A 21,197-nucleotide genomic window follows, 5' to 3' on the forward strand; every position below is an offset into this window, starting at 1 on the left:
GATGGCGTCCTCCTTCAAAAAAAACCTGTCTATTCTAGACCTACTGCTACCCCTATGGTAGGTGAAACCCCCGTGGCCTGGGGTGTGCCGGATGTGGACATCCACCAGGCGAGCTTCACTAGCTATGCTATTAAGCGCGACGCTGTCATAAGCCAGGCGGTCTCCGGGACCCCCCCTGTCACAGGACCTCGTAACGGTGTTGAAGTCCCCACCGAAGACCACCTGTCGGCTCGTAAAAAGAAAGGGCTTGATCCTCAGGAAGAGACATTTACGGTCCCACTTGGACTGTGGGCCGTAGATATTAATGAGCCGGAGCTCTTGTCCCCTCATGAAGACATCTAGGATCAGGCACCTCCCCATTTCCAACTCAGTAACCCGTCGGCATTCAACATCTGCAGTCTTAAAAAGGACTGCCACCCCGCTATACGGCTCAGCCGCAAGAGACCAGTATGAGGGCCTGCACCTCCACTCCCTCCGTGCTTTAAAGATGGCCCCCATGTCCGTTAGTCTGGTCTCTTGCAAAAATAAAATTTCTGCCTCAATCCGGGAGAAAAAATCAAAGGCCGTGAAGCGAGCCGCATCTGACTTAATGCTGGCGACATTAATGGACGCCAGCGTCAACGGGGCGAGTTCAGCCATCATGGGTGATCGAGTTGGATGGCCAGTTTCTTCCCTGCCCCGCTATCACCTCCTCCTGGGGAGGGGTCAGACACCTTCCTTTTTAGGGAAGCCCCCGACGTGTCCATCCCTCCCCCCCCAGTGTCCTCGCCCCCGGGTTCCAAGCCTGTCCCCCCCTCAGGAGGAACAGTGCCCCCTGAGGGACGGACTCCACCATCCCCCGAAGGACCCTCCGGTGTTACCCCCGGCCCAGCACCCTCGTCTTGCGGATCGTCATCTGAACCTCCGAGGGCGCTGAACCGGTTGGAGAGTCTGATCAGAGGGGGGTCAGCGGGCCCTTCCGTATGCACTCTTGTGGTCGAAGGCGGGGGGGACTTTGAAGACTTGTCAGCCCTCTTCCCTCCCGATTTACGGTTGGCACGCTTGTTTTTGCCACCTGATGCTGTAGGCTGCCCCCTGACATCCTCGTCGACACTTTCATAACGAGAGGAGTCGTCTGAGTCAGCCGCTTTCTCCTCTCTCTCCATCCTCCTGATCTCCTCACTCACCGCACTCTCCCCCAGGGCCTCAGAGGCTTTTGCCATGGGCCTAGAGGGAGGGGCAGGCATCACCCCAGTTTCCCGAGGCTCCACCTGCCCCTTGCCTCCATGGCGTTTTTCTTGCCTCCGCTCATACGCGGGGCCCCTTGCCTTAGCATTGCCCTTCCTCACCGGCCCCTCAGCCCTTCCCCCTCCGCCACCACCTGCCACGGCAGAAGCACCGCCAGAGGTTGCCCCCTCACGGTCTCCCCCCACCGGGCCTGCAGCGGTATTGGAGAAAGAGCGAGGGCAGCGGCTGAGCGGGTGACCTAGGTCACCACACAGGTGGCACCGAATGTCCTTGCACAAGGTGGCCAGGTGGCCTACCCCACCACACAACGCACACTTCTGCACCTTGCAGCTGGCGCTGAAGTGGGTGGGGTCGCCGCACTTGTGGCAGACCTTCGGTTGCCCCTGGTAGAAGACCAGGATCCTGTCCCTCCCCAAGAACGCCGAGGAAGGGATGTGGGTGACCGTGCCGCCGGAAACCTTCAGCTTTACCATGAAGGTCCAGCCCCCCGACCAAATGCCAAATTCGTCCCTGTTCTTTTTTGGGACCTCGGTGACTTCCCCGTAACGAGAAAGCCACGTCATTATGTCCACGCCTGCGAGCGACTCGTTACAAGTCACCACGGTCACTCGCTTGACGGCATTTTGGCGAGACACCGCTTGCGCAACGAAGTCTCGCCATCCGGGCTCTTCTCGCACCAGCTCGTAGTTCGACCAGAAGAGCTCAAGCCCCTCTGGCCGCACGAAACTGACATCAAAGAAGCGGGACGCCGAAGGATGTATCAGGGCAAAGATGTCATTCGCCCCGAAGCCCATCTTAAGGAGGAGCGCCACCACCTTGCTCCTGGGTGGAGAAGCTTCATTGCCCCCCCACCTAAGACGGACCACATTCCTTCTTGGCGGCCCCTGCCCGGCTGTGGGGAGAGACCAAACAGTCCCTCCCTCCCTTTGATTTTGGAAGGCAGCAAGGCCGTGTCTCTCTATCCAGAAAGACTGGTCCACTGTCCTCCCCTCTACTGTTACCGACCTTTCTCCCCTTTTAAGGGCCTCCAGGAAACGGTGGTGCAAAGCGCCGTCCCTGGAGCCCGGAGGCGAGGAGACCCCCCAGGACCACCCTGACCCCCAGCCGCGGCCCCCGCATAGTTACGTTGGGGTCTCGCGGCCGGGGGGGCAGATGGGCCAGCCCTCCCACCACCACTTGTGCCTGCACCCCCATTCGTCCTCCCACTCACTCTCCCATTCACTCTATTATTCCCAGCATTCACTCCAGCACTTTCAGCCACATTCACTCCCTCATCCATGTCACTCACATCCCCATTCACGTCCACAAACAACTCCTCAAAAATATCAGTCACCCCGCTCTCACATTCACTCACGCACTCCTCATACTCCTCAGCACCAATTTTATTTATATTTACATTTTTATTTACATCAGCATTAACAGTTCCTTTGCCGCAATTTTCCCTCCCACCTGCTGGGGGCCCTAGCTGGCCAGGTGCTCCATGATTGCCCTTACTGGCCAAGAGTGCTGCTGCCCCTTTAAATGCCTCAGCGCTGATAACATACTGCACATTTCCCTGGCTGTGCCTGGGAGCAGCTCTTGGTTTCTCCAGCACCATTTTTTTTTCTTTTTCAGAGTTTCTTTTGATTTCCTTGCTCTGGGCAGGGACGGCCTCTGGCACAGCTCCCTGCCCTGCATCCTTCTTCACTCCCTCTGCCGGCTTGCCAGGGGGTGCCAGAGTCCCCGCACCCTCAGATGAAGGTAGGTGGGCTGGGGACCCCGACAATCCCCCGCCAGCTTTTGGGGGCAGCTTGCTTGCACTGCTTGGGAGGGTGGGTGGGACAGAGGGCAGCCGGCCTGCCGTGGCCACGCCCCCCCTGCCAGTCACGGCCACCACAGGCAGAGCAGTGACCCCTTGCGAGGCCACGCCCCCCCAGGTGACGCGGACGTAGCGAGCGGGACAGCGGCCGAGGAGGACACGCCCCCCCACATGCCACAGCCTTTGCAGGCCGGGCAACACTCGGGGAGGCCCCGCCCCCTCGCAGACCACCGCCGCCACTCCGTGCCCACCACTTGCCACGGGCAGGGCCGGCCACTCCCCCTTGTCGCCCAGTGGCGGCGGAGCCCCCCGCACGGACCCCCTTTTGGGTCGACGTGCAGGAGACCCCGCTCTTACCACGGGCGCCACCATGGGAGCGACCAGCTTCCTGCACCGCTTCAGTTGTTGTTTGATTTTTTGCTCGCCCTTCCTAGACTTCTGGACCCCCACTAGCGATCCAGACTTAGCGGATCCGTACGTGGGGGGCCCAGAAGCCCCAGCACTCGCCGCCGGAGGTGCGGCCCTGGCTGTACCAACTTTACCTGGTGCCAGGCCAGCCCCCCCTGCCACTGAGGGCTGAGCCTGGACACCACCACCAACACCACAACCAGCACCGACCTCCATGTCGCTGCTCTGGTCTGAACTGTCACCAGATGCGACAGTCAGGTCACAACAGTCATCTCTCTCCCCGCTCCCTCGCTGCGGACCCACCACAGGGCCCGAGCCGGGGTGGGTAGCGGGTTCCACACAGCGGGACAGAGGGGCCCCGGGAAGAGGAGCAAAAACCAGTTGTTCCTCCACGCCTTCAGAGGCCTTACGCCTGCGCCTCCTGTTTCTCCTCTTCCCGGTTGCCTCATCCTCCGGGCAGACTTCATCCCCAAACAACAGCGTGCCAAACCGTGCTGGGGATTCCATCTGCTGCACTTGCCTGAGGATGAGGCAGCCCCCCTCGGTATTACTCCCACTCCCTCCATCCTCCCCTTCGCTCCTGCTTTCCTCCGCATTACTGGAGTCCAGCGGGAGGGCCAATTGCTCAGGGGCTATCCCGCTGCATGTTACCTGACTCCTGCTGGTGTCCGTCAGGTCTTCAGGTGGAGGCGGCCCGGGTGTAGCGTGGGTGCCATCTTGCTCTTCCTTCTCCTCACTTTCCTCCACCTGGGTGGGGCCTCCTGACCCCCCAGGAGACCCACCGGCCATGGCCCTGAACCGGTCCTCGTTCCGCAGCTTCTCCTGGAAGGGGCCGCTGCCAGCCATGATGACACTTCGCCGGCCCTCCAGGGCTCGAATCTCCTCTTCCAGCCGCTGGACTGTGGCGGCGACCTCAGCTTTCTTTGAGGTACGGAGCCTGTTTTTAGATATTATCCTGGCTCCCTCCAACTCCCCCCCGAAGTCTCCTCAGCTGCTTCCCGGCCTCCTCATATTCGGAGAGGTGGGCATGGATGCGGGAGGCGTAGGTGGTAGCCAACTCTCCTGCAGCCTTGGAGCCCCAGATGTTAAGGGGGGACCCTGCCTCACCTCTGCCGGCTGCTGCACCTCCGGGGGAAGGGCCCGCCACAGCCTTCACTTCAGGGGTCCCGGACCCTGGAGCCTTGCGGCCCCCTGGTGTCCGCTTTTTCCCCATCCCTGGGACTGTCTGGCTGTGCCTTGGGCCTCCTGGTGGTGGATGAGGCCCCCCACCCCCAGCTGGCTTTTGTGTGGGGGTGGGAGGCAGGGGCACAGCCCCGGCGCTCAGTCCCAGGTAGAGTCCTCTTTCCTGGGAAGGGGGCAGATGGAGAGTCCTTGCAGGAAAAAAAACCTCCCTTCCCAGGAGCTTAGCAAAACCCCAGCCTGCAGAGGCTCAGCTGCGACGCTCCTCCTCTTCCTGGGCGTGTCCAGAGCTGCGCTCACTATTCTGCTGATGCAGTCACTGTGTACATACATTACATTACTCATCCCGAGTTACATCCTGTATTATACTCCAGAGCTGCACTCACTATTCTGCTGGTGCAGTCACTGTGTACATACATTACATTACTGATCCTGAGTTACATCCTGTATTATACTCCAGAGCTGCACTCACTATTCTGCTGGTGCACTCACTGTGTACATACATTACATTACTGATCCTGAGTTCCATCCTGTATTATACTCCAGAGCTGCACTCACTATTCTGCTGGTGCAGTCACTGTGTACATACATTACATTACTGATCCTGAGTTACATCATGTATTATACCCCAGAGCTGCACTCACTATTCTGCTGGTGGAGTCACTGTGTACATACATTACTGATCCTGAGTTACATCCTGTATTATACTCCAGAGCTGCACTCACTATTCTGCTGGTGCAGTCACTGTGTACATACATTACATTACTGATCCTGAGTTACATCCTGTGTTATACCCCAGAGCTGCACTCACTATTCTGCTGGTGGAGTCACTGTGTACATACATTACTGATCCTGAGTTACATCCTGTATTATACTCCAGAGCTGCACTCACTATTCTGCTGGTGTAGTCACTGTGTACATACATTACATTACTGATCCTGAGTTACATCCTGTATCTCTTTTATTATAAAAATATCAAAAACACAATACATAATACATAAGACAGACAAAAACAACATTCCAGAACTAAAAAAACAAGACAAAACCATACAGAAACATACAACGCCTGTGCAAAACTTGCAATGTCCTTTGTGGTCCTCAAGCTTTCCAGCTTGGAAGGCCCCCAGCAGGAACTCTCCAACAACACTATACAATTTAAAAAATAAAAAACCCCAGATATAATCCATTCATCCTCATGCATACCCGTTCACCCGTTCAGAAATACTTCCGGCCCATACTGCCTCAAAACTAGCTTTAGCCATTAACTTGGCAAAAAGAACCGCCACCGAGCTTACCACCCCTATCCTTTTTTTTTAATTTTTTTTATTATATTTTTTTTTTTTTTTATTTAATTTCCCCCCCCCCACCTTTTTTCCTCACCACAGGTCCATATACGTCCATGGCCTATCACTCCACAAGGTCCATAAAAGTTCGTGGCCTTATCACATCTACTTGAGGAGCACGAAAGTTTTATGCCCTTCAAGAAAAAAAACCCTCCACCATTTGCCTCCGATGTGCTCCAGCATGCCTTTTTCCTCCATGGTCCATCTCCACTTGCCACTTCCCTTTGACTTGGGGTCCTTTGGTTTTTTCACTCTCACCTCCCCCATTCACCCCCCTCCCAACCTCACTATACCCTCCCATGCCCTCTAACTAAAAGAAAATAATAACACATACACATAATAACATACAATACAATATAACACATAATACACCAATTAAATATAATGTCATAACATCCTATTCATCATTACTAAATACACCATACCCTTCAAAACTTTTCTTACAGGCCCAAGTTCAGTGCCTGCAAGCCCAATATCCATCAATGCTCTATGTTTCCAAAACAAAAGACTAGAGTGGCATGCTTTAGCCCTCCACCAGGAAAAGGAGTTCTCGAGGCCCCGTCCCTCACTAACTCATTCACCCTGTCCCTCAACAACTAAGACTGTCCCTGCTTCTGTCCCTAAAGAAACTGTCCCTATCTGTCCCTTCCTGTCCCTACTCTACCTAACTTATCATAACTAACTCTCTATCTGTCCCTCAGTGCCTGTCCCTCCCTGTCCCTATCTGCCTCTACTTCTGTCCCTAACACACCCAGTGAAACTTATGCTATCCCTACCCTCATTCACACGGAGCTAGCTCTCCCTTGAGTGCGTTTTTAAAAGGAGAGGCCTCTCCAAAGCCAAGAGGCCTTCCTCACACCCAACCTTTCGAACTCCAAAGAACGCACCTTCACCAGGTCACCCAAGATGTTTCCTACCACCTCATCCCTTGGGAGGGTTTTTTTCCGCGTCGAAACTAGGCACCGTGCATTCCAAGTGTAGAACCTAACCACTACACTGACTAGGAATAAAGTGCATGGGTCCCGGCCACCCAGGGATCTGAATGCTCCATAGGCCCACTCAGCGTAGGAGAGGGACGCCAGCCGCGGCCAACGTATGGAAGCACCCACCCTGTTGTACACCTCTGCATTAAAGGGACACTGAAGCAGGAAGTGCTCCATGCTTTCCAGCATGTCGCCACACTCCTCACTGGGACAACCCCGATCATCGGATTTCCTGCACTTCAAGTTATCCTTTACATACAGCCTCCCGTGGAAGCAACGCCAGGTCAAGTTCCAAAACTTCATGGGGATCCGCTTAGAATTTAAAAGCCCCAGCCCGACCTCCAGATCCCGGCCTGGGCAATCCTTAAGGGCCAGGGGCTTCTGGAAATGGGTCAACAGGACCCTCCTGTCAAGGCATTGCCTCGACATGGTCCTGATTTCCCACATTCCCAGACCCCACCGGCGGATCACCTTCAGAACTGGGGTAGCGTAAGCCGGGAGATGCCCATGAGGTGTGCGTAGGTCCTTCACCTGCCCTCCTGTCTCCCATTCCTGGAAGAAAGGCCAAAGCCAACCCTTGCAGGAGACTACCCACGGAGGAGCCCTCTCTAGCCAGAGGTTGGAGATGTTAGTCTTAAGAAAGGTGTTTACTAGAAACACCACCGGGTTGACCATACCCAACCCGCCTAGTCTCCTCGTACGGTATGTAACCTCCCTCTTGATTAGGTTAAGCCTATTCCTCCATAACAATTGGTAGAACAGGCTATAGACCCGTGTCCAGAGAGGTTCCTGCAAGATGCACACACTGCCCAGGTATATTAATAAAGGCAGCAGAAAGCCTTTAGCCAGGGCAACCCTTTCCCTCAGGGTTAAAGACCAACCCTTCCATTGGTCCACCTTTTGGGAGGCGATCTTAAGTCTGCCCTCCCAATTTTGCTGGGGGTAATCCCCGGGGCCAAAATCGATGCCTAGAATTTTGGCGGTGGCCTGGGGCCCTGGAAGGGTGCCCGGGAGACCAAACCTGGGATCTCCTCCTCCCAGCCAGAGACTTTCACACTTATCCCGGTTGATCATGGACCTGGATGCCTCCGAGTAGCGCACTACCTCCGACATGACCCAATCCGCCTCCCCTCTCGAGGACACGAAAAGGGAAACATCATCGGCATACGCCACCACCCTCAGAGAGGACCCAGAGCCCGCCTGGTCCATCCCGACTCCCGCCAACGGTCCACGATCTACCCTCCTTAGGAAGGGATCGATTGCGAACACATATAAAAGCGGGCTCAGCGGACAGCCCTGACGGACCCCAGAACCCACCTCAAAAGGGCAACCTGACCAACCGTTCACCAGCGGAAAAGTCTCAGCCCCTTGGTACAAGACCTCTAACCATTTTACAAACCTCCCAGGCAGACCATACCTCAAAAGGACGGACCAGAGGTACTCGTGGTTGACCCGGTCAAAAGCTTTCGCTTGATCTAATGACAGCACGTACCCCTTCCAGTGACCTGCCCTACCCTGCTCCACTGCCTCTCGGACACCGAGCACAGCACTAAAAGTACTGCGGCCTGGAACAGAGCAATGCTGGGCCCCTGAAAGGAGCCGGGGTGCAAACTTCACCAGGCGATTAAACAGCACCTTGGCCAGAACCTTCCGGTCCGTATCGAGAAGCGCTATGGGACGCCAATTCTCGATACGGGACGGATCCTTACCCTTTGACAGAATAATGAGGGCTGACTTCCTCATTGAGTCGGGAAGAGTGCCCGAGGAGAGACACTCATTAAATACCCCTGTCAAGAGGGGGACCAAGGAGTCCCTAAAAGTCTTATAGAACTCGGATATTAAGCCATCCGGACCTGGCGATTTCTTGGGCCGAAGCCCTTCAATGGCCAGTCTCACTTCCTCTTCCCTGATTTCTTCTGCCAAAACACCAAGAGAGGGATCACCCCCTGGCTCAGGGATGGTTTCAGCCAGGAAAGCCGACATCCTGTCCCGATCCAGATCCTTCTTTTCCAAGAGGTGTGAGTAGAAGGATCTGACCACCTCCAGGATCCCTGATTTGGATCTGTTCAGGGACCCCGTACTGTCGATCAGTCCTATCACCATCTTACAATTCACTGACATCTTACAGTTTCTGTAAGGGTCGGGCGAGCGGTACTTCCCGAAGTCCCTCTCAAAAACTAAAGATGTGTGTCTATCATACTGACACCTCTTGAGCAAAGATTTCACTCTGGAGATTTCCTCACGGTCACCTCCAGTCGAGACAAGCTGCTCGAGTTTCCTCCCCAGGGCCTGGTACAAGCGGTGCCTGTTCAGACTCCTGAGGCTCGAGAGCTGACGGAAGAACCCCGCCACCCGCTTTTTGAAGATCTCCCACCACTCTGACTTACTACTACAGAGATCCAACAGCGGTACCTGGTTCTGAAGAAAATCCTCGAAGGATTGTCTCACCTCCGCTTCTTCCAGCAGGGACGAATTGAGCTTCCACAGCCCTCTTCCCATCCGATGAGTCTCTGCAACATTCAGAGAAAAGAAAATTAGACAGTGATCGGAGAACTCCACCTCAACGGCGGACACAGCAGAAAAGATGGCGTCCTCCTTCAAAAAAAACCTGTCTATTCTAGACCTACTGCTACCCCTATGGTAGGTGAAACCCCCGTGACCTGGGGTGTGCCGGATGTGGACATCCACCAGGCGAGCTTCACTGGCTATGCTATTCAACGCGACGCTATCATAAGCCAGGCGATCTCCGGGACCCCCCCGGTCACGGGACCTCGTAATGGTGTTAAAGTCCCCACCGAAGACCACCTGCCGGCTCGTAAAAAGAAAGGGCTTGATCCTCAGGAAGAGACATTTGCGGTCCCACTTGGATTGTGGGCCGTAGATGTTGATGAGCCGGAGCTCTTGTCCCCTCATGAAGACATCTAGGATCAGGCACCTCCCCATTTCCAACTCAGTAACCCGTCGGCATTCAACAGCTGCAGTCTTAAAAAGGACTGCCACCCCGCTATACGGCTCGGCCGCAAGGGACCAGTATGAGGGCCCGCACCTCCACTCCCTCCGTGCTTTATAGATGGCCCCCATGTCTGTTAGTCTGGTCTCTTGCAAGAATAAAATTTCTGCCTCAATCCGGGAGAAAAAATCAAAGGCCGTGAAGCGAGCCGCATCTGACTTAATGCTGGCGACATTAATGGACGCCAGCGTCAACGGGGCGAGTTCAGCCATCATGGGTGATCGAGCTGGATGGCCAGTTTCTTCCCTGCCCCGCTATCACCTCCACCTGGGGAGGGGTCAGACACCTTCCTTTTCAGGGAAGCTCCTGACGTGTCCTCCCACCCCCCCCGGTGTCCTCGCCCCCGGGTTCCAGGTCTGTCCCCCCCTCAGGAGGAACAGTGCCCCCTGAGGGACGGACTCCGCCATCCCCTGAAGGACCCTCCGGTGTTGCCCCCGGCCCAGCACCCTCGTCTGGCGGCTCATCATCTGAACCTCCGAGGGCGATGAACCGGTTGGAGAGTCTGATCAGAGGGGGGTCAGCGGGCCCTTCCGTGTGCACCCTGGTGATCGGGGGCGGGGGAGACTTTGAAGGCTTGTCAGCTTTCTTCCCCCCCGTTTTGCGCTTGGCACGCCTGGTTTTGCCACCTGATGCTGTAGGCTGCTCTCTGACATCCTCGTCGACACTTTCATAACGAGAGGAGTCGTCTGAGTCAGCCGCTTTCTCCTCTCTCTCCATCCTCCTGATCTCCTCACTCACCGCTCTCTCCCCCAGGGCCTCAGAGGCTTTGGCCACGGGCCTGGAGGGAGGAGCAGGCATCACCCCGGTTGCCCGAGGCTCCACCTGTCCCCTACCTCCCTGACGCTTTTACTGCCTCCGCTGGTACGCGGGGCCCCTTGCAGCATTGCCCTTCCTCACTGGCCCCTCAGCCCTTCCTCCTCCGCCACCACCTGTCACAGCAGAAGAAGTGCCACCGGGGGTTGCGCCCCCACGGTCTCCCCCCACCGGGCCTGCGGCGGCATTAGAGAAAGAGCGAGGGCAGCGGCTGAGAGGGTGACCTAGGTCACCACACAGGTGGCACCGAATATCCTTACACAAGGCGGCCAGGTGACCTACCCCACCACACAACGCGCACTTCTGCACCTTGCAGTTGGCGCTGAAGTGGGTGGGGTCGCCGCACTTGTGGCAGACCTTCGGTTGCCCCTGGTAGAAGACCAGGATCCTGTCCCTTCCCAGGAATGCCGAGGAAGGGATGTGGGTGACCGTGCCGCCGGAAACCTTCAATTTAACCATAAAGGTCCAGCCTCCCGACCAGATGCCGAATTCGTCCCTGTTCTTTTTTGGGACCTCGGTGACCTCCCCATAACGGGAAAGCCACGTCATGATGTCCACGCCTGCGAGTGACTCGTTACATGTAACCACGGTCACTCGCTTGACGGAATTTTGGCGAGACACCGCTTGAGCCACGAAGTCTCGCCATCCGGGCTCTTCTCGCACCAGCTCGTAATTCAACCAGAAGAGCTCAAGCCCCTCTGGCCGCACGAAGCTGACGTCGAAGAAGCGGGATGCCGAAGGATGTATCAGGGCAAAGATGTCATTTGCCCCGAAGCCCATCCTAAGGAGGAGCTCCACCACCTTGCTCCTAGGTGGACAAGCTTCACTGCCCCCCCACCTAAGACGGACCACATTCCTTCTTGGCGGCCCCTGCCCGGCTGTGGGGAGAGACCAAACAGTCCCTCCCTCCCTTTGATTTTGGAAGGCGGCAAGGCCGTGTCTCTCTATCCAGAAAGACAAGTCCACTGTCCTCCCCTCTACCACTATCGACCTTTCTCCCCTTTTGAGAGCCTTCAGGAAACGGCGGTGCGAAACACCGTCCCTGGAGCCCGGAGGCGAGGAGACCCCCCCAGGACCACCCCGACCCCCAGCCGCGGCCCCCGCATAATTGCGTTGAGGTCTCGCGGCCGGAGGGGCAGACGGGCCAGCCCTTCCACCACTACCACCACTTGTGCCAGCACCCTCATTCGTCCTCCCAGTCACTCTTTTATTATTTGCATTCACCCCAGCATTCACTCCAGCACAGTCACCCACATTCACAGTAGCACTCACTCCCTCATCCATGTCACTCATATCACCATTCACTTCAGCAAACATCTCCTCAAATATGTCCACTCCGCTTTCGTACTCACTCTCACAATTGGTGTTCATAGCAACAATATTTACATTATTTACATTATTTACATTTCCTGAACTAGTGCAGTTCCTCTCTTTGCCTGCTGGGGGCCATGAGCTCTCTTGCTGGGAGCTACTCCAGCTCCTGTCCAGGAGCGCTGCTGCCCCTTTAAATGCCTCAGTGCTGATGACATCATGCACTCTGTCCTGGCTGGGCCTAGGAGCAACAGCAGCTCCTGGTTTCAGCTCCATTTTTTTTCCTTTTGTTGAGTTTTCATTGCTCTGGGCAGGGACGGCCACTGGCACCGCTCCCTGCCCTGCACTTTTCTTCACCCCCACCGCCGGCTTGCCAGGGAGCGCCAGAGTCCCCGCACCCTCAGATGAAGGTAGGTGGGCCGGGGACCCCGACAACTCCCTGCCAGCTTTTGGGGGCAGCACATCATTACTTGGAAGGGTGGGCGGGACAGAGGGCAGTGGGCCCGCCGTGACCACGCCTCCCCCGCCAGTCGCAGCCACCCCAGGCAGAGCCGCAGCCCCTTGCGAGGCCACGGCCCCCCCGGGTGACGTGAGCACAGCGGGCGGAGCCGTGACCGCCGAGGCCACGCCCCCCCGCCAGTCACAGCCACCACGGGCAGAGCAGCGACCCCTTGCGAGGCCACGCCCCCCCCGGGTGACGCAGACGCAGCGGGTGGGACGACGGCCGAGGAGGACATGCCCCCCCGCACGCCACAGCCTTTGCAGGCCGGGCAACACTCGGGGAGGCCACGCCCCCCTCACGGACCACCGCCGCCACCCTATGCACCCCCACTTGAGACAGGCAAGGCCGGCCACTCCCCCTCGTCGCCCAACGGCGGCGGAGCCCCCTGCACGGACCCCTTTTTGGGTCGACGTGCCGGAGACCCCGCTCTCACCACAGGCGCCGACATGGGAGCGACCAGCAATTTGCACCGCCTCAGCTGCTGCTTGATGTTCTGTTCGCCCTTCCTAGGCTTCTGGACCCCCACTAGCGATCCAGACTTAGCGGATCCGTATGTGGGGGGCCCAGAAGCCCCAGCACTCGCCGCCGGAGGTACGGCCCTGGCTGTACCAACTTTACCTGGTGCCAGGCCAGCCCCCCCTGCCACCGAGGGCTGAGCCTGGACACCACCACCACAACCAGCACCGACCTCCATGTCGCTGCCCTGGTCTGAACTGTCACCAGATGTGACAGTCAGGTCACAACAGTCATCTCTCTCCCCGCTCCCTCGCTGCGGACCCACCACAGGGCCCGAGCCGGGGTGGGTAGCGGGTTCCACACAGAGGGGCCCCGGGAAGAGGAGCAAAAACCAGTTGTTCCTCCACGCCTTCAGAGGCCTTACGCCTGCGCCTCCTGTTTCTCCTCTTCCCGGTTGCCTCATCCTCTGGGCAGACTTCATACCCAAACAACAGCGTGCCAAACCGTGCTGGGGATTCCGTCTGCCGTACTTGTTTAAGGATGAGGCAGCCCCCCTCAGAACAACTCCCGCTCCCTCCATCCTCCCCCTCGCTCCCGCTTTCCTCCGCGTTACTAGAGTCCAGCGGGAGGGCCACCTGCTCGGGGGCTATCCCACTGTATGTTACCTGGCTCACGCTGGTGTCCGCCAGGTCTTCAGGTGGAGGTGGCCCGGGTGTGGTGTGGGCGCCATCTTGCTCTTCCTCCTCCTCGCTTTCCTCCACCTGGGTGGGGACTCCTGACCCCCCAGGAGACCCACCGGCCATGGCCCTGAAACGGTCCTCGTTCTGCAGCTTCTCTTGGAAGGGGCCGCTGCCGGCCATGATGGTACTTCGCCGGTCCTCCAGGGCCCGAATCTCCCCTTTCAGCCGCTTGACCGTGGCGGTGACCTCCGCTCTCTTTGAGGCAGGGAGCCTGTTTTTACTGATGACCCGGGCTCCCTCCAACTCCCCCCGGAGTCTCCTGAGCTGCTTGCCGGCCTCCTCGTACTCGGAGAGGTGGGCATGAATGCGGGAGGCGTAGGTGGTAGCTGGCTCTCCCGCAACCTTGGAGCCCCAGATGTTAAAGGGGGGCCCCGCCTCATCTCTGCCGGCTGCTGCACCTCCGGGGGAAGGGCCCGCCACAGCCTTCACTTCGGGGGTCCCAGACCCTGGAGCCTTGCGGCCCCCTGGGGTCCGCTTTTTCCCCATCCCTGGGACTGGCTGGCTGTGCCTTGGGCCTCCTGGTGGTGGATGAGGCCCCCCACCCCCAGCTGGCTTGCCGGAGGGTGGGAGCCAGGGGCACAGCCCCGGCGCTCAGTCCCAAGGAGAGTCCTCTTTCCTGGGAAGGGGGCAGATGGAAAGTCCTTGCAGGAAAAAAAACCTCCCTTCCCAGGAGCTTAGCAAAACCCCAGCCTGCAGAGGCTCAGCTGCGACGCTCCTCCTCTTCCAGGGTGTGTCCAGAGCTGCACTCAGTATGCTGCTGGTGCAGTCACTGTGGACATACATTACATTACTGATCCTGAGTTACATCCTGTGTTATACCCCAGAGCTGCACTCACTATTCTGCTGGTGGAGTCACTGTGTACATACATTACTGATCCTGAGTTACATCCTGTATTATACTCCAGAGCTGCACTCACTATTCTGCTGGTGCAGTCACTGTGTACATACATTACATTACTGATCCTGAGTTACATCCTGTGTCATACCCCAGATCTGCACTCACTATTCTGCTGGTGGAGTCACTGTGTACATACATTACTGATCCTGAGTTACATCCTGTATTATACTCCAGAGCTGCACTCACTATTCTGCTGGTGTAGTCACTGTGTACATACATTACATTACTGATCCTGAGTTACATCCTGTATCTCTTTTATTATAAAAATATCAAAAACACAATACATAAGACAGACAAAAACAACATTCCAGAAATCAAAAACCACGATACATGAACTAAAATAAACCACACCGACATACAAAAAAAAACTTGTGCAAATATGCTAGCTTACGACAGTCCATCTCTGAAGGACATAGTGCAGTGTCTCCAGGCTTTGCAGCCTGAGGGACCCCCAGCAGGAACCTCCAGAAAAAAAAAAAAAAAAAAAAAAACAAAGAAAACAAACAAAAATCCATTCCTTCACATTCAACCCCATTCACACCTTCACTCATGCTCCCATTCATTCCTATATACTGGATTTAAAACAGGAAAGTAAACACTTTTTCTGGCCCACTGCCTTAAACAGAAAAAACAGCCATCTTGGCAGACCCTCAACTACTTCCCCTCAACACAGCAAGAAACCACCCCCCTTTTTCCCTTTTTTTTTTTTTTTTTTTTATATATATATATTTTATTTTTTTTATTTTTATTTTTTTTTATTTTTTATTTTTTCCCACCACCCACACCACAGGTCCACAAGTTCGTAGCCTTTTCCACACCTAGGTCCATGAAAGTTTATGGCCTCAGAAAAAAAAAACAGCACCTCAGGGTCCAGGAAAGTTTATGGCCCGTATCTACATTTCCTTATATATTTCCCATTGTCCTTGGTGTAGTTCCCAGGCCATCTCCTTCTGATCTTCGGCCCTTGATTTCTCAGGGTCCATTCCAGGGTCCAAACTTCCCCCCTCCCTCCCGCAAGAAACCCCCACCCAACCTGACTGTACCCCTTCCCCCTTTCCTAACTATAATATATACATTTTTTTAAAAGCACCATCCTAGCGACATACAATACTGCATACATGTACAGATACACAAAAAGCACATACTACACTTGTTATACACCTAAGATACGACCTGCTATAACCAGTGATAATATTACCCAAACAATAAGTATTAACCACATTTCCAAAAACCTTGCCACAGGCCCAAGTTTGGTGCCTGCAAGCCCAATATCCATTAAATTTCATGCTTCCAAAACAAAAAGCTAAAGTGACATGCACCAGCCCAACACCAGGAAAGGAGTTCTGGAGGCCCCATCCCTCACTAACACATTCACCCTGTCCCTCAACAACTAAGACTGTCCCTACTTCTGTCCCTAAAGAAACTGTCCCTATCTGTCCCTACCTGCCCCTACTCTACCTAACTTATCATAACTAACTCTCTATCTGTCCCTCAGTGCCTGTCCCTCCCTGTCCCTATCTGCCCCTAATTCTGTCCCTAACACCCAGTGAAACTTATGCTATCCCTACCCTCATTCACACGGAGATAGCTCTCCCTTGAGTGCGTATCTAAAAGGAGAGGCCCCTCCAAAGCCAAGAGGCCTTCCTCACACCCAACCTTTCGAACTCCAAAGAACGGACCTTCACCAGGTCACCCAAGATGTTTCCTACCACCTCATCCCTCGGAAGGGTTTTTTTCCGCGTCGAAACTAGGCACCGTGCATTCCAAGTGTAGAACCTAACCACTACACTGACTAGGAATAAAGTGCACGGGTCCCGGCCACCCAGGGATCTGAACGCTCCATAGGCCCACTCAGCGTAGGAGAGGGACGCCAGCCGCGGCTAACGTATGGAAGCACCCACCCTGTTGTAAACCTCTGCATTAAAGGGACAATGAAGCAGGAAGTGCTCCATGCTTTCCAGCACGTCGCCACACTCCTCACGGGGACAACCCCGATCATCGGATTTCCTGCACTTCAAGTTATCCTTTACATACAGCCTCCCGTGCAAGCAGTCCCAAAACTTCATGGGGATCCGCTTAGAATTTAAAAGCCCCAGCCCGACCTCCAGATCCCGGCCTGGGCAATCCTTAAGGGCCAGGGGCTTCTGGAAATGTGTCAACAGGACCCTCCTGTCAAGGCATTGCCTCGACATGGTCCTGATTTCCCACATTCCCAGACCCCACCGGCGGATCACCTTCAGAACCGGGGTAGCGTAAGCCGGGAGATGCCCATGAGGTGTGCGTAGGTCCTTCACCTGCCCTCCTGTCTCCCATTCCTGGAAGAAAGGCCAAAGCCAACCCTTGCAGGAGACTACCCACGGAGGAGCCCTCTCTAGCCAGAGGTTGGAGATGTTAGTCTTAAGAAAGGTGTTTACTAGAAACACCACCGGGTTGACCATACCCAACCCACCTAGTCTCCTCGTACGGTATGTAACCTCCCTCTTGATTAGGTTAAGCCTATTCCCCCATAACAATTGGAAGAACAGGCTATAGACCCGTGTCCAGAGAGATTCCGGCAAGATGCACACACTGCCCAGGTATATTAATAAAGGTAGCAGAAAGCCTTTAGCCAGGGCAACCCTTTCCCTCAGGGTTAAAGACCAACCCTTCCATTGGTCCACCTTTTGGGCGGCGATCTTAAGTCTGCCCTCCCAATTTTGCTGGGGGTAATCCCCGGGGCCAAATTCGATGCCTAGAATTTTGGCGGTGGCCTGGGGCCCTGGAAGGGTGTCCGGGAGATCAAACCTGGGATCTCCCCCTCCCAGCCAGAGACTTTCACACTTATCCCTGTTGATCATGGACCCGGATGCCTCCGAGTAGCGCACTACCTCCGACATGACCCAATCCGCCTCCCTTCTCGAGGACACGAAAAGGGAAACATCATCGGCATACGCCACCACTCTCAGAGAGGACCCAGAGCCCGCCTGGTCCATCCCGACTCCCGCCAACGGTCCACGATCTACCCTCCTTAGGAAGGGATCGATCGCAAACACGTATAAAAGCGGGCTCAGCGGACAGCCCTGACGGACCCCAGATCCCACCTCAAAAGGGCGACCTGACCAACCGTTCACCAGCGGAAAAGTCTCAGCCCCTTGGTACAAGATCTCTAACCATTTTACAAACCTCCCAGGCAGACCATACCTCAAAAGGACGGACCAGAGGTACTCGTGGTTGACCCGGTCAAAGGCTTTCGCTTGATCTAATGACAGCAAGTACCCCCTCCAGTGACCTGCCCTACCCTGCTCCACTGCCTCTCGGACACCGAGCACAGCACTAAAAGTACTGCGGCCCGGAACAGAGCAATGCTGGGCCCCTGAAAGGAGCCGGGGTGCAAACTTCACCAGCCGATTAAACAGCACCTTGGCCAGAACCTTCCGGTCCGTATCGAGAAGCGCTATGGGACGCCAATTCTCGATACGGGACGGATCCTTACCCTTTGACAGAATAATGAGGGCTGACTTCCTCATTGAGTCGGGAAGAGTGCCCGAGGAGAGACACTCATTAAATACCCCTGTCAAGAGGGGGACCAAGGAGTCCCTATAAGTCTTATAGAACTCGGATATTAAGCCATCCGGACCTGGCGATTTCTTGGGCCGAAGCCCAACAATGGCCAGTCTCACTTCCTCTTCCCTGATTTCCTCTGCCAAAACACCAAGAGAGGGATCACCCCCTGGCTCAGGGACGGTTTCAGCCAGGAAAGCCGACATCCTGTCCCGATCCAGATCCTTCTTTTCCAAGAGGTGTGAGTAGAAGGATCTGACCACCTCCAGGATCCCTGATTTGGATCTGTTCAGGGACCCCGTACTGTCGATCAGTCCTGTCACCATCTTACAATTCACTGACATCTTACAGTTTCAGTAAGGGTCGGGTGAGCGGTACTTCCCGAAGTCCCTCTCAAAAACTAAAGATGTGTGTCTATCATACTGACACCTCTTGAGCAAAGATTTTACTCTGGAGATTTCCTCACGGTCACCTCCAGTCGAGACAAGCTGCTCGAGTTTCCTCCCCAGGGCCTGGTACAAGCGGTGCCTGTTCAGACTCCTGAGGCTCGAGAGCTGACGGAAGAACCCCGCCACCCGCTTTTTGAAGATCTCCCACCACTCTGACTTACTACTACAGAGATCCAACAGCGGTACCTGGCTCTGAAGAAAGTCCTCGAAGGATTGTCTCACCTCCGCTTCTTCCAGCAGGGACGAATTGAGCTTCCACAGCCCTCTTCCCATCCGATGAGTCTCTGCAACATTCAGAGAAAAGAAAATTAGACAGTGATCGGAGAACTCCACCTCAACGGCGGACACAGCAGAAAAGATGGCGTCCTCCTTCAAAAAAAACCTGTCTATTCTAGACCTACTGCTACCCCTATGGTAGGTGAAACCTCCGTGACCTGGGGTGTGCCGGATGTGGACATCCACCAGGCGAGCTTCGCTGGCTATGCTATTCAACGCGACGCTATCATAAGCCAGGCGATCTCCGGGACCCCCCCGGTCACGGGACCTCGTAATGGTGTTGAAGTCCCCACCGAAGACCACCTGCCGGCTCGTAAAAAGAAAGGGCTTGATCCTCAGGAAGAGACATTTGCGGTCCCACTTGGACTGCGGGCCGTAGATGTTGATGAGCCGGAGCTCTTGTCCCCTCATGAAGACATCTAGGATCAGGCACCTCCCCATTTCCAACTCAGTAACCCGTCGGCATTCAACAGCTGCAGTCTTAAAAAGGACTGCCACCCCGCTATACGGCTCGGCCGCAAGAGACCAGTATGAGGGCCCGCACCTCCACTCCCTCCGTGCTTTATAGATGGCCCCCATGTCTGTTAGTCTGGTCTCTTGCAAGAATAAAATTTCTGCCTCAATCCGGGAGAAAAAATCAAAGGCCGTGAAGCGAGCCGCATCTGACTTTATGCTGGCAACATTAATAGATGCCAGCGTCAACGGGGCGAGTTCCGCCATCATGGGTGATCAAGTTGGATGGCCAACTGCTTACCACTGCTATCACCTCCACCTGGGGAGGGATCGGACACCTTCCTTTTCAGGGAAGCTCCCGTTGTGTCCATCCCACCCCCCCCCGGTGTCCTCGCCCCCGGGTTCCAGGTCTGTCCCCCCCCCAGGAGGAACACTGCCCCCTGAGGGACGGACCCCACCATCCCCCGAAGGACCCTCCGGTGGTACCCCCGGCCCAGCATCCTCGTCTTGCGGCCCATCATCCGAACCTCCGAGGACGCTGAACCGGTTTGAGAGATCAATCAGAGGGGGGTCAGCGGGCCCTTCCGTGCGCACCCTGGTGGTCGGGGGAGATTTTGAAGGCTTGCCAGCCTTCTTCCCCCCCGATTTGTTACGATTGGCATGTTTACTTTTGCCACCCGCTGCTGTAGGCTGCTCCTGGACCTCCTCATCAACACTTTCATACTGTGAGGACCCGTCCGAGTCAGCCGCTTTATCCTCCCTCTCCATCCTCCTGATCTCCTCTCTCACCACACTCTCCCTCAGGACCTCAGAGGCTTTTGCCACGGGCCTGGAGGGAGGAGCAGGCATCGACCCGGTTGCCCGAGACTTCACCTGCCCCCCACCCCCATGGCGTTTTTCTTGCCTCCGCACATACGCGGGGCCCCTCACCTTGGCATTGCCCTTCCTCACCGGTCCCTCAGCCCCTTCCCCTCCGCCACCACCTGCCACAGCTGCAGGAGCGCCGCCAGAGGTTTCTCCCTCACGGACTCCTCCCGCCGGGCCTGCAGCGGCATTAGAAAAGGAGCGAGGGCAGCGGCTGAGAGGGTGACCTAGGTCACCACACAAGTGACACCGAATGTCTTTACACGAGGCGGCCAGATGACCTACCCCACCACACAAGGCACATTTCTGTACCTTGCAGCTAGCGCTGAAGTGAGTGGGGACGCCGCACTTGTGGCAGACCTTCGGTTGCCCCTGGTAGAAGACCAGGATCCTGTTCCTTCCCAGGAACGCCGAGGAAGGGATGTGGGTGACCGTGCCGCCGGAAACCTTCAGTTTAACCATGAAGGTCCAGCCCCCCGACCAGATGCCGAATTCGTCCCTGTTCTTTTTGGGGACCTCGGTGACTTCCCCGTAACGGGAAAGCCACGTCATAATGTCCACGCCGGCAAGTGACTCGTTACAAGTGACCACGGTCACTCGCTTGACGGAATTTTGGCGAGACACCGCTTGCGCAACGAAGTTTCGCCATCCGGGCTCTTCCCGCACCAGCTCATAGTTAGACCAGAAGAGCTCAAGCCCCTCTGGCCGCACAAAGCTGACGTCGAAGAAGCGGGACGCCGAAGGATGTATCAGGGCAAAGATGTCATTCGCCCCGAAGCCCATCTTAAGGAGGAGCTCCACCACCTTGCTCCTAGGTGGACAAGCTTCACTGCCCCCCCACCTAAGACGGACCACATTCCTCCTTTGCGGTCCCTGCCCGGCTGTGGGGAGAGACCAAACAGTCCCTCCCTCCCTTTGGTTTTGGAAGGCAGCAAGGCCGTGTCTCT

General features: G+C 55.9%; 1 long non-coding RNA gene across 1 annotated transcript in view; it reads left to right on the top strand.

Moving 5' to 3' along the window:
- The first annotated feature begins 1,520 nt into the window (after positions 1–1,520).
- Positions 1,521–21,197, top strand: part of LOC141048702 (uncharacterized) — an 83,230-nt gene continuing 63,553 nt past the window's right edge. Inside the window, exon 1 of the long non-coding RNA XR_012220115.1 lies at positions 1,521–2,967. This is a non-coding gene — a long non-coding RNA (uncharacterized lncRNA). The remainder of the gene's footprint in view (positions 2,968–21,197) is intronic.

The sequence above is a fragment of the Dendrobates tinctorius genome, unplaced genomic scaffold (genome assembly GCF_039654945.1).
Source record: "Dendrobates tinctorius isolate UK_male_01 unplaced genomic scaffold, ASM3965494v1 ptg000138l, whole genome shotgun sequence".
NCBI lineage: Eukaryota > Metazoa > Chordata > Amphibia > Anura > Dendrobatidae > Dendrobates > Dendrobates tinctorius.